Source organism: Copidosoma floridanum, unplaced genomic scaffold (genome assembly GCF_036245765.1).
Source record: "Copidosoma floridanum isolate Cflo_tuat_1 unplaced genomic scaffold, Cflo_Japanese_pri ptg000026l, whole genome shotgun sequence".
In the NCBI taxonomy this organism is placed as follows: Eukaryota; Metazoa; Arthropoda; class Insecta; order Hymenoptera; family Encyrtidae; genus Copidosoma; species Copidosoma floridanum.
This window is the reverse complement of record NW_028321903.1, coordinates 5,634,558-5,650,289: the sequence shown is the minus strand read 5'-3', so window position 1 is coordinate 5,650,289 and position 15,732 is coordinate 5,634,558. Positions and strand designations below refer to the sequence as shown.

Sequence of the window (15,732 nt, the reverse complement as noted above, 5' to 3'; positions counted from 1 at the left end):
GAAAAATGACTTCTAGCTTATCTGACTTGCTCTGGCATATGACTTGGTAACTAATTTGTGAATTAATACTTAATAATAGTAGGAAAAAGACCAACAGCTTTTCAAGTTATTTAAAAAATATGATAAAACTAGACAAAAGAAAGAAAAAGTAATATTCTTTCTAATTCTCTCTTATAATGAACAGAACACTTACTAAAAATTTAATATAATTTAGCTGTGCCTATATAATATAAGAATCTGAAAGCTAGCGTCAAATTTAAGTTTACACATTTCAGATAGCAGCTAAGAACGTTCATAAGCTACATTAAAATATATACAATTTGGCTGAATTTTGGATATAATTTATTTCACTATAAAAAAATTAGGTTAGAATAATTTTAGATTTTTTTTACCGCTTAGTTATATATATATATATATATATATATATATATATATATATATATATATAACTAATTTTTTAATATATATAACTAATTAAATTTTGATATATATATATCAAAATTGAAGCTTTAACGTAGGCTCTTGTAACAATTTTTAAAAAGGTTATATTTTTTGACCTATTTATAAGATTTTTATTTTTTTGGGCTTCAATTGTTGGTATTTTAATACAAAACGAACGTTATATAAAAGAGCATTGTTTACCACGTGGTTGTGTAAATAACAAAATACTGATTATTCTTGAGGTTACTTAAACACAAACAACCACTCTCTCCCTCTCTCCTGTGTATGTATTATATATTTAAATCACACCGCCAGTATGCACGATATATATATCTTGCTAGGCAATGTTGTAATACCAACATTTTGTTGCTTATAAGTCTTCTCCCCTCCTCCCCGAAACGCATACCTCGCAACGAAGGTTGTGAACATCGTTAAGCAGTATATAGGACTTGACATACTACATTACAGTGCATAAATAGGTTGAATGGTCTTTAATATACAGGTGTCCTTTTCCTTTTCACGCAGCTGTACTTAAGTTTTCGTTTTTTGGTAGCTAATACTCAAAAACCATACCAGTAGGCCTTTGAAAACTTGCCCATTGGTTTAATTTTGATATTAGGTACAACATATTATTTTTTATATAAATCTACAAAGAAAAAAACCATAGATCACGGAATAAAGCTTTTTTATTCTTTGCGTGATTGTTCAAGACTGATCACACGGTTTTTGAGCGCAAAAAAAAAAATTTTGACTATTGAAAAATTTTCATTTGACATCTTAAGTAATGATAAAAAAATTAACTTGCTTAAATAAGATGGGATAAAAAAAATTCATTTTCAATATACTGCGAAGCACGCTTAGTGAGTTGTGATTGTAAAAAAAATTTTCGAATTACAAACGATTTTTTCAGAATTTGACTCCAATTCATACACTTTTATATCTCTCGTGTTAAAAGCTTAAAATTAAAACAGTAATAACTCTGAAACTGTATCGCAAGAACTCCCCAAATTTCAGCTCATCACAAATAATGACAATCTTAAAATTTATAAAAATTTTCAGGATATTGTGGAAAAGGTTTTTTGCTTTACTACCTTTAATACTTCACTTCAAATTTTAAATCAATCTTGTACCTGTGAAAAGCATGGTACTTGTCCCACTGTTCGAGGAGTTGGCATGATATGAGCCGCTTGTACATTTGATGGTCTGATACACTCTGGCACACAGCTTGTTAACTATCATTAGATTAATATTTTACAACAGAAATGAAATAATCTCATTTTGAGCTTTTGAAAAAAAGTTACTATGTCCAAGTACGTTATGCACTAAAAATTTTGAGTTTCTAATAATATCGCGTTTAATTGCGTTAAAAATAATTAACCAAGTAAAGTTACACATGAAAATCCTACCTGGGCATAATGTGTAGCTTGATTCATATTGAGAGTAGTACTTTGTGGGTCAGGGTGAGCGCTCTGTAACGTTAGTGTACACGATACAATTCACATTGTGGATAAACTTTAGCAGTCTGCTTTTGTGATAAAACTCGAAATTGAATTTCCCTTTTGATTAAATTTTTCGCAGTGTTTGAAATGAACGGAAAAAACAAAGAAAAATAAAATATAGGACTATGTCATGGTATAAAGAGCTTGAAAAAAACTTTACAATAAGTATATTAATTTTGAGAAAAAAGTTAAGTGCCTCATACAATTTTTATTTATTTGATAAAAGTAAAGATAAATCAAACGTGAAAGTCACTAAATTACTTTTCCACGCAGTGTTTAAAAATAAGCTTTTGTTGTAAATAAATAATTAAAATTAAAAAAAATTACGGTACACTCTTGGTAATCACGTACTTGAACAACCTATGAAGAGAGAGCACCAGCTTGAGTAACATTTTGCCTAGGTAATCCGGAAAGTGTTCTATCAAACATGTCAGACTCATGTTTCTTTACTTGAAATATTTAAAAAACAAAAAAAAAACATAAGAATGTAAGAATGTTCATCTAAAATAAAGTTCACGTTCAAGGACTGCAATAAAATTAGGTGTCGTACATGGACAAAACTTCAGTTAGTGGTAAATGAGGGTATTATTACGGTTTTTTTTTAGTAGTTACCTTAAAACGTTTATCTAACAAATATAAATCGTCAAATCATCGTAACTTTTTAAAAAATAATTGTTAAACTAAAGAGCTACTTAATTCCGCTTTGATAAATGTTTACACTCATGAATATTGATTAAAAAAGGGGTTTGAAAGCTTAGTTGCCTATGCTGCTATCATTGCGGGCCTGTATGTATTATTCTGCACGTATTATTGTGGTCCATTTCAATAATAAATCAACAAAGTATCCGCAGTAATAACACCAAAATAAAAGAGGTTATGTGTGCACCAGTTATTGCAAACGTGATACTTTGTTATGCAAATGTAAAGTTTTTAACGTGATTTTAGAACAGAAGTTCAATGACTTAATTACTTGATAATTTGAGTTAACGATTTTTTCTTATCATAACAGCCATTTCATTATAAAAAAAATTGTTTACAAGTTAAGTGCTACACTAAAAATAAGTTGATTATGTTGTCTATGAATAAAGGATGATAATATGCCTCAAAAGACCTCTTGATTATTGTTTTGAGGCCTGGTAAGATCGATTTTTTTCGAAAAAATATCAGTTTGTTGTGATGGCAGCAGCTTTATTATAAACAAAGCATTGTTTGTAAGTGTTGTGCCTTCATTAAAATTATTGGATCACGTCGTGTATAAAACAAAAAAGAATAAGCCTTGTAGAAGATTTTAATAATTATTTTCAAGCTTCGTATAAACGATCCTCTTCAAGAAAATCTTTATCTTTTGTCATTGCAGCAACTTTAATATAAACAAACCATTGTTTTACAAGTTTTGTGCCCCAATAAAAATAATAAGATTATGTTGTGTATAAAAAAAAAAAAAATAGGCGTTGTAGAAACTTTTCATAATATTTTTTAAGCTTTTGGTAAGATAGATTTTTTCGAAAAAGTCTCAGTTTGTTGCGATTGCAGCAGCCTTATCATAAACAAAGCATTGTTTATAGTATTGTGCCTCAATATAAATTGTTAATCACGTTCTGGATAAAACAAGAAAGAAGATAAGTCGCGTAGAAGTTATTATTTTTAAGCTTCGTACCCAACCGGAAATTTTTTTACACAAATGAAAGTTACTAAAAGTTTATAAAAAATATTAAAAGTTAAAAACTCTTACAAACTTTTGTCAACTTTTATAAACTTTTATGAAAAGACGGATTTGAGACTGTATGAAAAGTTTTATAAAAGTTTGTAAAAGTTTTCCATTTTTATAAACTTTTATAAACTCTTTATAGCTTTATTTTATGTTGGTCAAAAGTAGATGTATAATACTTCAAAACTTTTAAAAACTTTTACTTATTTTTAAAAACTATTATAAACTTTTACTAAGTTTTTATAGCTTTTATAAAGGTTGAGTAACTTTTTTTTTTTTCATATGTAAAATGTAGGCTTCTGATTAGAAATTTTATCAACTTATATAAAATTTTACTAATTTTTGTGAACTTCTATTTATTTGTTTATATAGTAAATAAATGTTTTAATTATATATACATACATATCTGTTAATTGTTATTTGTTTGCTTAAAAATAAATATACATGAGTATTATGCATCAACTTAATATTACATTTTTTACATAAGTTGCAGTTATTTAAAAAATAATTTTAATATTTTTAGAAAATTGATACATTTTTTTTATTAGCAAACTATGAAAGAGATGAAAAGTCGACAATAAAACACATGATTTTCTAGCAACAGCTTTTTTTTAGTTAATACAACGATTAATGACACCTGTAGTGTGCGCCATCAAAAATGTCCTCCAAGTTGCCTGGCTTCTTTTTTTCTCGATTGAACATTTTATCTAAACTATTGTATATAATTGGATTAAAAAATAATTTAGTCAATTGATCAATAATATCTATTTCGATAAAAAATGTTCCAATTGCAGAAGAACTAATTACATTACCACATTTGCATTAATCGGTTAATGCCAAATTATATTTTTTGAAATATAAAAATTGTTAGTTTAAATACAGACACTTTGTTCAAAGAAAATAAGTGTTATTGAGGTTAAGCGTGTTGTTTAAACGTTACCATGGTATTATCAGGTTTATCATAATTTTAAGTGTTGATATCTCTTAAATGCATTATTATCAGGAACATATTAACAGATGCAATATAATTTAGATTGATGTTGTTGATATGTATTGAAGTTGCCTAAATTTTACAAATCGAGTTATAAGGTACTTAGAGACTCCTTAAAAAAATATCCAATAATGTTACTCATTGTAAACTTGTTCTAGCATATTCATTTTGCATTGTTGCTTATGCTATTATGCTTATGCACTTTATGTTAATATTAACTGTACTTATTAACTCTTCTCTAAAAAAATATCAAAAACATTATTCTGTAGATATTTTTAACTAAACAATTATTTGTTATAACCAAACTACTATGTTTTCTTTTGTAATAGTAATTGTGCTACACCACTTTTTAAGAGCAGTTTTGTATTAAGTATTATAGGTATTTGAATAATGAAGAAATCTGTAAGCCTAGTGTTATTGCAAGTATTCACTATTTAAAGACTAATAAATAGTCTAATCACCACATAGGATTCCAAGTTGTTACCTATGTAACATTCCCTAGTTATTAAATCATATCTCAAATATGTCAAATCCGCCTTTTCACAGCATACAAAACGCTATAAAAAGTTAATGAAAGTTTATGAAAGTTCTTATGTAAATACTTTTGACAAACATTAAAAAACCTAAGACAAGGTTATAAATGCTTACAAAAGTTTATAAAAGTAAATAAAAGAGTATAAAAATTTATAAAAGTTAGTAAAAGTTTATAAAAGTTTTGAAGTCTTACATAGCTACTTTTGACGAACATAGAAAAGCTATAAAAAGTTTATTAAAGTTTATAAAAGTTTTTAACTTTTATAAATTTTTATAAACTGTTTATGGAGTCTCAAATCAGTCTTTTTCTAAAAGTTTCAAAAAGTTTATAAAAGTTTTTAGACAATATTATTTTCGCTTGGGTGCCAAGGGAGTACAAAAATCGTGCCATAGGTTAACATTCTTCCACTGTACACTACTTTGTCGCTTAAGGGAGCCAAATAATTTATGGGCCCAAAGGATGTCCATGGGAGCCAAAGTGCACGTTTATATCTTGTCATGAGAGCTTTTGTTTGTATCCTTTGCACCATTGTGCTAAAGAAAAATTTTGGTTTTTCGATCTAAATATTATTTGTCGCCTTAGAGTGCAAAGTAAATGTTCGTCTTAAAGAAATGTACGGAAGCGCCTATACGCCATCTGCTTGCGAAGTCGGAAGCATGCATATTTTTCTGTAAAAAATGCACAAAACGATCGTGTAGTAGTATCCACGCTATGTACTAACAACGCACGTTGTGCTCAACCATGAAAGTTTGCTTTTTATAAAATTACGAGAATTGGACATTAAATTAACAAATTAAAGGAGTTTTTTGCTTATACGATTAAGGTATGTATCACTGTCGACTGAAAAAAGCTCATTTGAGTGTAATCATACATGCAATCAAGTTTTATAGGTTATTTTTAAATATTTTAGTAGTTGTTTACATTTTCCTGACGTATCCTGGTGCTATGTAGTATTGATGTTTGATTGCTGAGACTTGCTGCTAATTAAGAAAAGGTAAATTTTGTTAAAAACTAAGTAATGTTAAAAGCAGCATAAATTATTAAAATATTGATGTTTTATTGTAGATGTCTGTAAAAATGAAGACAGTTCAACTAAGTATGGCTGGTAAAGTGATAAATGTGCCTGTAAGTAATAACAAAATACGAAAAACAACATTATTGGACCTTTTCCCCTCTGGAGGCTTTTTAACCTACGAAATAAATGAACAAATGTTTGTGCTGGAGTCCGATGAAAATTTTTTCTTCATAAACGAATCAGTATCTTCGTACAAATTCAATAGTCATATTGGTAAGCAAATTTTCATTTTAACTTTGATAACATCGTACTGAAAAATGTATTTATAATTATTGATTATAAAAAAGAATCTGAAGAACCTCAACAAAAAAAAGGAAAAGTGTATCATGAAATGCTGTCAAAGATAAGGGAGAAGTTTCCAAATAAAAGTTCCAAGGTAACAAGTGTGTAAATTTGCAACAATTATAATCACTATACTATCCATCAAATATTGCTATTTTCAGATAACTGACACGAAAATAAGTAATAAAAAACAAGAGAAAAAATCCTTAGTAAAGCCCTATTTAAAAAGAGTTATTTATGTAGGTTGGAAGCATCGAGTAAATCCAAAAGAAAAATTTGGCAAAGTAGCTTTTTCTAGACAGTTAAAAGTAGAATTAAATGGAAATTATAATTATTCAGTAAAAGAATTAACAGAAATATTGTCTGGAAAGTACATAAACGATGTGAATGAAGATTTCTTCTGTAACTCTGAAGTTAACTTAGGAACATCTGATGGTGACATTATTTTGTCTTTTGAGAACTCTGATGGGCAAACGATTGATTTTTGGTCGTATGGAAAAAGTTACTGTAAAAAGTCTGATCATTATATACATGTATACCTGCTTACTACTAAAACAACAAAAACATTTGAAAAGTCAAGGGTAAAGAGTACTTTGGAAAGTCCTGTTCAGAGTGATGAAATGGTTATTTTAGATAAAATTAACAGTAAAAAACTGCAAGAGCCCGCATCTCAATACTCTCATGTCCAAGATAGCAAAGATAGAAAAGTGGAATCCAACAGAAATCTTGACGCAGTTCAGGCAAATGTTAATGTCTCATCACAATTATTTCAGCCATCACCTTCGTATTCCATGCCATCACAAAATGTAAAGCGAATAACCCAAAATACAGATACGTGTTTATCTATAAGTGACTTGCCTGATTGTAGTGATCTCAAAAAATGTTCTGAAATTGTAGAATCCAAAAAATCATCCGAGTTTGAGTTTGTCGAACCAGAAACCCAAAAACAAAAACCCAAGATTGTACAAACGCAGCTTGTAGTAGTTCCAGTAAGTCAGGTCAAACTAAGTAGTGTTATTCTTGGTGAAGGTTCACAAGGAAAGGTTTACAAAGGAAGTTTTCGTGGTTCTGAAGTGGCTGTCAAAATAATGTTGAGAGGTCAAACAGACAAAGTAACCATGAGGGAAATCACTCTTTTAAGTCAAATCAGGCATTCTAATATTGTTTCAATAATGGCTCTTGGAGAATCCGATCAACAGCTTCAAATAATAATGGAGTACTTTGCATCCTTCTGCTTGTACAGTATTTTGTTTGACAAAACAATTTCTGAACAATTTACATTGGATCAAGATAATATGAAATCAATTGCTCATCAAATTAGCATGGCTCTTACCTACTTACATTTACATTCCCCTCAAATCATTTATCGAGACGTCAAGCCCTCAAATGTATTGGTCAACAGGAATTTCCTAGTAAAGCTGTGTGACCTAGGATTGGGTAAATGTGAAATGTTACAGAACAGTTTAGTCTCTACAATGAAAGGTGGCATGTGTGGAACATATATGTATATGGCCCCCGAAATTTTTTTGCAGAGGAAGGAAGCAACTGCAGCTTGCGATTTGTGGTCGTTTGGATGCTGCTTAAAAGAGATGTACAGAAAAAAAAGTGTATGGGATATGGCAGATTTTACGTGGGATATATATGGTTGCGTTAGACAAAATTTAGAAATGAGAAATATTCCAGCCATGGATGATATTCCTTTATTTTTAAAAAAAAAATTAAAATCTTGCTTTGAGTATGATCCAGAACGTCGGCCACGTATGATAGATCTGATAGACCTTTTTTCAAGTGTAGAAGTAAATTGAAGGTCATTAATATATACTTATTGTACCAGTCATGGTTATTTCATATATGATACTGTTTAAAATACACTGTTGTAATTCTTTAAAGCGTTTCGATTAGCTTTTATAGATATAATTTATTTGCTGAGTCTGTGATCTAGTTAAAAATAAAAGACCAGTATTTTATAATAACTTAATGAATAGGTGTGGTATGTATTCACTAAGATTTTATCTGATTTTTCAGATACCAAAAATGCGTTTAATAATCACAAAGAACAAATAATATTTAGTGTTTTTTTTTTCTAAAAAAAATTGTCGTGTAAATGTTAGTATACTAACGAAAACCCAATTTTTTTACATGTATTGTTTCTAACAGTTTAATACCGCATAAGCTACTCCATTGTTTAATAATTATATAAGACATTATGATAAGCCATAAACGAATACAGAGATTATTGAGTTTGTGCTCTAGTTAAAAATTTAAGGCCCAGTAATGTATTTCAAAAGAATGTTGATAAAGCACATTGATGTATATAGATTGATAGTTAATTTTAAATTGAAATAATTATAAAATAGCTTTTAATAACAATTTTCAAAATTTTTTCTGTAAACAAAATTTTATATAAAAGTACATTTACGAACAAGAAAAGCATATTTTACATGTAATTCGCTTGGAAAAAAATTATTTGATGATATTTTAATATTGTACCAAATTGGAAAATAAAACTACATATTTTTAACTGTAAATAAAAAAACTTTATGTCTTCCAATACGGATATACAATTAACATTTACAACCATTTCAGGCATGTCTAATTATGTTCATTAGACTTGACGTAGTTTATGATTTTATTGTAAAAATTGTAAGCATCCTCAGCTGTGTATATCTCTGGAACTTCAAAAACTGTTTCAATAAAGTCGGTAATCTCTGGTGATGCCAGCCTCGGCTTTGTTGTATATTCTTCTTGAAGATACTGTACATGACGTACATCAACTGTCTGTCTGCAATCACAAGCATTGAAAGTATGAGGATTGTCAAAAATTTCATTTGGTTTGCCATTAATATTATTAATGTTATTTTGTTTGCGGATTCGATGCTCATTCCACTCTTTTCTAGTGAGGTATAATTCTCTTTTGATGACAGGCCCAAAACAGTATCGCAGAATTTCTATGCACAAGGCGTCATTCGTATCCAGAAGCATCGCAGCTTCCATCATTTTAAACAGGTTTATGTAAAAATCGCACATATGTTGGCGAAGTTGTCTCCAGTAGGACTATCCTCTGATTGCTCGTGCTTTTACCCTTCATAAAGCTTGCAGTTTTTGCGTAATCATCATTATGGTTGTAACGCAAAGCAATTTGTATATTTTCCATGACAACTACTTCTGAACCATGATCTGTCCTTATTATTGTTGGCAGGAATCCATGTTTTTTAATTAACTGACAGTAATAGTAGCCAATTACCTTTGCATCGTTATTTGTAGAGGAAACATCAAGGAAGAGAACTTTTCTGGAAAAGCCATCAATACAGCCATAGATGGCAAAGCCAAATCTTTTAAGCTTGTCATTTCCATCACAGTGCCAAATAAAATTAGGGCCTGGAACTGAGTAAACTCTTCTTTTCAATCTATATCTGCAACGTCCGTCAACTCCTTCAGGATCTACTTCACGTAATACCTTCAAAACAGTATTTTGTTTTACGTCCAAATCATACAATCGCTTTAATCTTAGCCACATTGCCTTGTAACCTAGATTAACACCACTTCTTTCTAGTTCTAGTAGTAGAGCCATTAAAATTTTTTCAATATCTGATTCTTTAATATTTTTCCTTTTCAAATTGCTACACTTGAAAATCCTGCACAATGTTCTGGATGAAATTTGTATGTCATACTTTTGTTTCAGCTTGTGCAATATTAGCTTGTAAGAGTATCCTTTAACAAAGTATTTTTTTATTTTCCCCACAATAAATGGGTTCATTTTTAAAATCTAAAACAAATAAAATTTTAATCATTAAAAAAAATAATTTTTATATGAATTTATATTAGATAGATTTTTGTAATTACCATTAAATGTTGTAATTGAATAATTTATTAAATACTAGAGTAAGGCATCAGAAAGTCCGAGTTTATTATTTTTTAACTTGCCATGACTAACAATAATAGTTTTTGGATTTTACAGCTTATGCAGTGCAGTACCTTGCAGTGCATGCATGCTAGCTTGCTTGCTCGCAACCACGCTACTTTTATGTGAAAAGATGCATGCTTCCGACTTCGCAAGCAGATGGCGTATAGGCGCTTCCGTAGAAATGGGCTAGCTTTTAGAATGCTCACATACACTATATAGCATGTTGTGCCCTCACTTTAAGAAATATCTTTTGCTACTCGGGCATAAACATTTAACAATCGTCCCTATGTTCTTAGTTTACATGGTTAATTAACGGAGATTTATAATTATAGCTGATTTGATCTACACCTGAAATTGAAAGTGAAAATATTAATGAGCAAAATTCTCCAGCATAAGAATTTCCCAACGAAAAGATTGATGATACTCCTTCCCGTCCTGTAACGGTAATTGAATTGTGTCATCATCTAACATCACATGTGAATTTTAATAGCTATTCTTTAATTTGTCAATCTTATGCTCTAATGACAATCGTATAAATTAATTAATGATTTATTAAAAAATGATGTCTCTGTTAATTTGTTTTTTTTCACTTTCGCCTAACATATTCAATGTAATTGGAGCTTTTGTTTATAATTTGAAGTTAAAATGTATCAAATTTATACAGTGTAGATGTTGTCTCTATACTTATGTATTATAGTCTTATGTTTAAATTTGTCGTTTTTATTATATTTAGCAAAGAGAAAACTACCTGGTGAACATGACGAAGGGTACAATTACTGTGTTAAAGATCCAAAAGTCAAAACAATGTAATGTAGAGAATAAAAATCACAATTTAAGATTTTGATAAGGTCAACGTTGCTATATTCGTTCGCTTAACCTAAGATGTGTGAATGAAATTTTTTCTTTAACACCATTTTCATTGGAAACATATTAATTTTTATCAAAAACAAAGTTTAACTCTTTGACTTTTCATTAAAAAATATTTTAAAAAATACTTAGGTATTTAACAGACAGACGTCTGAAGCGAACAAAAATTAGTTCAAGAGATTAGGTGAATGCCTTTAATGCCTGAAAAAGTAATGGATCTAGTTTGTAAAAAATACGAGTACACTAATCATACAATTTGTATTATACTGCTTTTGTCGCAATGTGCAAGAGACACTTTCTTACTGAAATCACAACATCAGCTTTGTGAACTTAGCTGTATGATATTCGCGCAGGTACTCTTATTTTTTTTAGGAACATCACCTTGCATGTGTTTTCATGTGAATACTAAAATATTCTTAGGTATCTTATAGTTACATTAATATTTTTTATTTTCAAATCAAAAACTTTTAATATAAAGAAAATAAAAAATAATAGTAGAGTGAACGAATATATGTACGAGAACGAATATAGGTACATTTACCTTAAAGCTTCTTTTTTAAGCAATTTCTAATTTTAGTAAATGGTTTTTTTTCAGTTACGGTCTCATTAAGAAAAAGTGTAAAGCGAAACTCATATGCGATGCTGATCACAACCCTGAGAGCTATATTTTAAGAGAACAACTTAAAATGAAAGCGGCAAATTGTATAGGATCATTACGTGTGGCTTTTGATGATCTGGCAAAGTAATCATTTCAATATTTTAATGCTGAATTTTAAATAAACTCTTATAAGGCGTACAACAATAATTTCTATTGATAAAAACTAATAAATATTAGTTAAGATTTTTTTAAATAGATAACCTAATTTAAAAAATAGAGTATTATAAAAATACGTGTATAATAATTGACTATTCATTCATCATATAATAACAGCCATTCGTCGCTTTTGTGATAAATTTATTTATTGGGCAGCCATTCATTTTTATTTTAACAAAAAAAAAATTCACTGCAAGTTATATATACACTTTTTTTAACTTATTTGTAACTTAGTATGACTGATAAACGGTGAGATATAATTATAAATACATATTAGTTGATTAGGAGGAAAATGTATCAATTTAAAACAGTGCTAATAAAGGTGCTGATTTTTTAAAGCGATCAAAAAAGTAATAAAAAATCGGTCAAGTGCTAAGAAAGATAGAAATTCTGCCGAGCTCTAAAAGGTGCCAGTCGGTCACTCTCTTTAACAAATATTTTCATGGACATATAAGGCTAAAATCTTTTGAAGTAAAACTTCTTTAGGTGCGTAGTATATGGGGGGTTAACTCGTGAAACAAGCGAGCGAGCGAGCCAAGAAAATGAGCTGCTGGCTCCTTCATGCTGATTTAACGGCCGTATGCCGTCGAAAATAGAGACTGCAGAGTCCATCGGTGAGAGGGAGAAGAGTGAGAACTAAGGAGAGAGAAAAGAAAAGCAGTAGTAGAAATTTTATACATGTGTCTACTATACGGGACGAAAGTACCTTCTTTTCGTATAATGTGGTAAAATTTTTTGTTTCGTTCTGGACCAATAATTCGTACATGTATAGATATATCATAGCAACTATGGAAGTACTTAGAATACATGCACTGCGTGCCACATAAGTATTATAGTATTGTGTTTATATTCTATGCGAGCACGTGCTCGAAAACGTAATAATGTTAAAATTTTTACAATTTTGATATCTGATTATTCAAGACCTATTGAAATTAGGTGTAATCTAATTTTCTCAGTCTCTATTACACCGAGCTTGATAAACTACTAGTTTTACTTTAACCATTGATCTTGAGACCCACACACCTACAGTTTTTTGGACCAATCATTTCTGTATTAAATTGGCTGCTCACTATATACCTACAAGACGAGTCTAGATACTACCACACCGCTTTTTATTGCCTATGAAGATTTTTGACTAAACATGGATAGGTAGAGTTCTCTGCTCGTAGGCGCTCTTCTTTTTATGACTCTCACAGATATCTACTATTTCCCCTTAATATCTTATAAAAATTCATGGTAACACTTAAATACCTTTACATCATTATGTTATTATATTGCTATATATGCTTTCGCTTTTTGATAAACAACTGCAGTACTTCTGCTAAACTGTCATGCAACTTATAACATGGAATTTTGATCGTCAATAAGAGTCTAAGTTAGAAAATAGGTTTCCAAGTTATTTTGACAAGAATTTCCATCATAAAGGGCTTTGAATTTTAGTAAAAAAATTTAGGGCATGTTCATAAGCTATTTATCTAAATATCTTGTTTTTCTACAGTATTTTCATTTAGTGACGAGTTACCGTAAGAGAAAAAAAATATTATAGGCTAAAAAAAGTTACTCTCGCTTTTTTATCCATGAAAAAACATGTTAAAGAAATCTGCCGAAACTTGTACCTTTATTATCTAACTTTTAGATTGGTACCGTTTTCGTTTAAAAAAATTTTGTATGCTCTTGTTTTTTTTAATTTAACGTCCTTAATGTTCTTGCATGGTTTTTCTAATCGTTAAGAATTTTATGGCGTTTATTTCAGTAAAAATGCATATGGCAGTGAAATTGGTTATGCATCAGTGCAAAAAACAATGCAAAGAGCTCGAAAAAAGGTTGCAACTATTGAGTCTGCCAAATGCCGATACGGATCAATAAAAGAATTTGCTAATCATATTGAAAAAAAATCAGATATATTAGTGATGAAGCCGGAGGACAAAAAAGCAAAATTATCTGCACATCTAGTTTCATCGGATACAAATAATGACCATTTGATATTAGTAGATCATGATCTTTTCAATCAGTTTGATAATCAAAATGACATTTTTGTTGACGCCACATTTAATGTTGTACCTGCCATAAAAGGAGTTAGTCAATTACTAACCATAATGTGCAAAAAGCATAATGTGGTGGGTAGTATAAAGAATAGTGATGATACCATATTTTACTCTAATGATAAGAAACTTTGAAATTTTTTTAAATTACAGCAACAAAATCTGCCCTTCCAAATAGTTATGCCCTCCCAATAAAAATTACCATTTTAGGAGACCCTCCTTGTCTGGTTAAGTCGATAAAAGAGCTCTGATAATAGCTTTGCTAATTGTCAAAAGTTAGTCAGTAAGAAATCTCTATCTACCAGAACTTGAACATTTTCTAGTAGTTGATTGAACTCTGAGGCTACAGAGAAAAGTACTGCATCTGTCAAATCTTAGAATTTTTTAAAGTGACCATCCTTGGTCTGTGCTTTATTGTTGAGATCTGCTAGAATTTTTGAGTTAATTCCCGAAACTTTGAGACTAAAACTGCCTGTCACTAGTATAGTCCGTAGCAATTTGTCCTTTAGCTCAGTATCCCCATGTACCAGACGGGTCAAACCTAAGAGGTTGCAGATTAGGTGTTCCATAAGAACGAGATCATGATTTTTTTTCCTTGGATCAACGCTAATGAACCAGGTGATATAACGGGCTCCCCTTTCTATCCATGTCACTAAAGTGCATGTTTTGATCTGAAACGAAAAAAATTATTCTAGGAATAAGACACAGTTGTCAACTTTGTTTCTACAATTCGAGCTCTCACTCTGACTTTGAATAACATTGCTCGTTATTAATCGCCCTCAGTCTTGAGTTAATTTAAAAATTACACTTAAGACTTTACGTAATTTATTTTCTTACTGCTCTAACTCCTTTTGGTAAGGACTCAGGATTAATTATCATTCCATTTGCACTAACTCAGTGCAGTTAAAAACTACCCTGCTCTGGAGATCTATAGAAAGCAGCAATACATAGCTTCTCTAATACATATACTCCACCACCAGTTTCTATTTTAATTCATCCCATTTCTAGGCTGTCAGAGGTCAGGCTACAATCTAAAAAATCGAAAACTATAATATTTGTAACAAAAAAGACTACTCCTCTTCCTTCAAAATCATAATATTTGTGGAATCTAATTAATGAAATACCTGTAATCTTATAACAGTCTTTGGACTTCGGATATCTTTCTATGATAATTACAACATACGTTAAGTATAAAAAGAAACAGAGAAGGTAGCAGATATAAAAATTATTGTGAGAACTAAATTATTTGTCTTGCTGCATTAGGGGTCCTATTGATGTACTTTACTTTTTTGTTACTTCCTTGTATTTTCTGATGCAGTTGTTGAGTAGAGTATTATTTTTTGCTACTTTAAGTTTCAGAGAGTTGGCTCTGTTTATCCTTGGTGTTTTTTTTTTTGCTCTCCGAATGTTTCAATTTTGTCTTCCATTAGAGACTTCTCATCATAAACCATAATTACATTGATGTTATAGTGATTTTGCCAGACTGGACAATCAGAGTCGATACTCTTGTGATCGCCCTTGCAGTTGGCACACTTGAGAGCATCGATGCACTCATGTTCAGTTTTGCCGCACAT

At 30.0% G+C, this 15,732-nt stretch overlaps 1 pseudogene; it reads right to left on the bottom strand.

The window, feature by feature from the left end:
- Positions 1–9,123: 9,123 nt before the first annotated feature.
- LOC149373835 (uncharacterized) lies at positions 9,124–15,732 on the bottom strand (annotated as a pseudogene).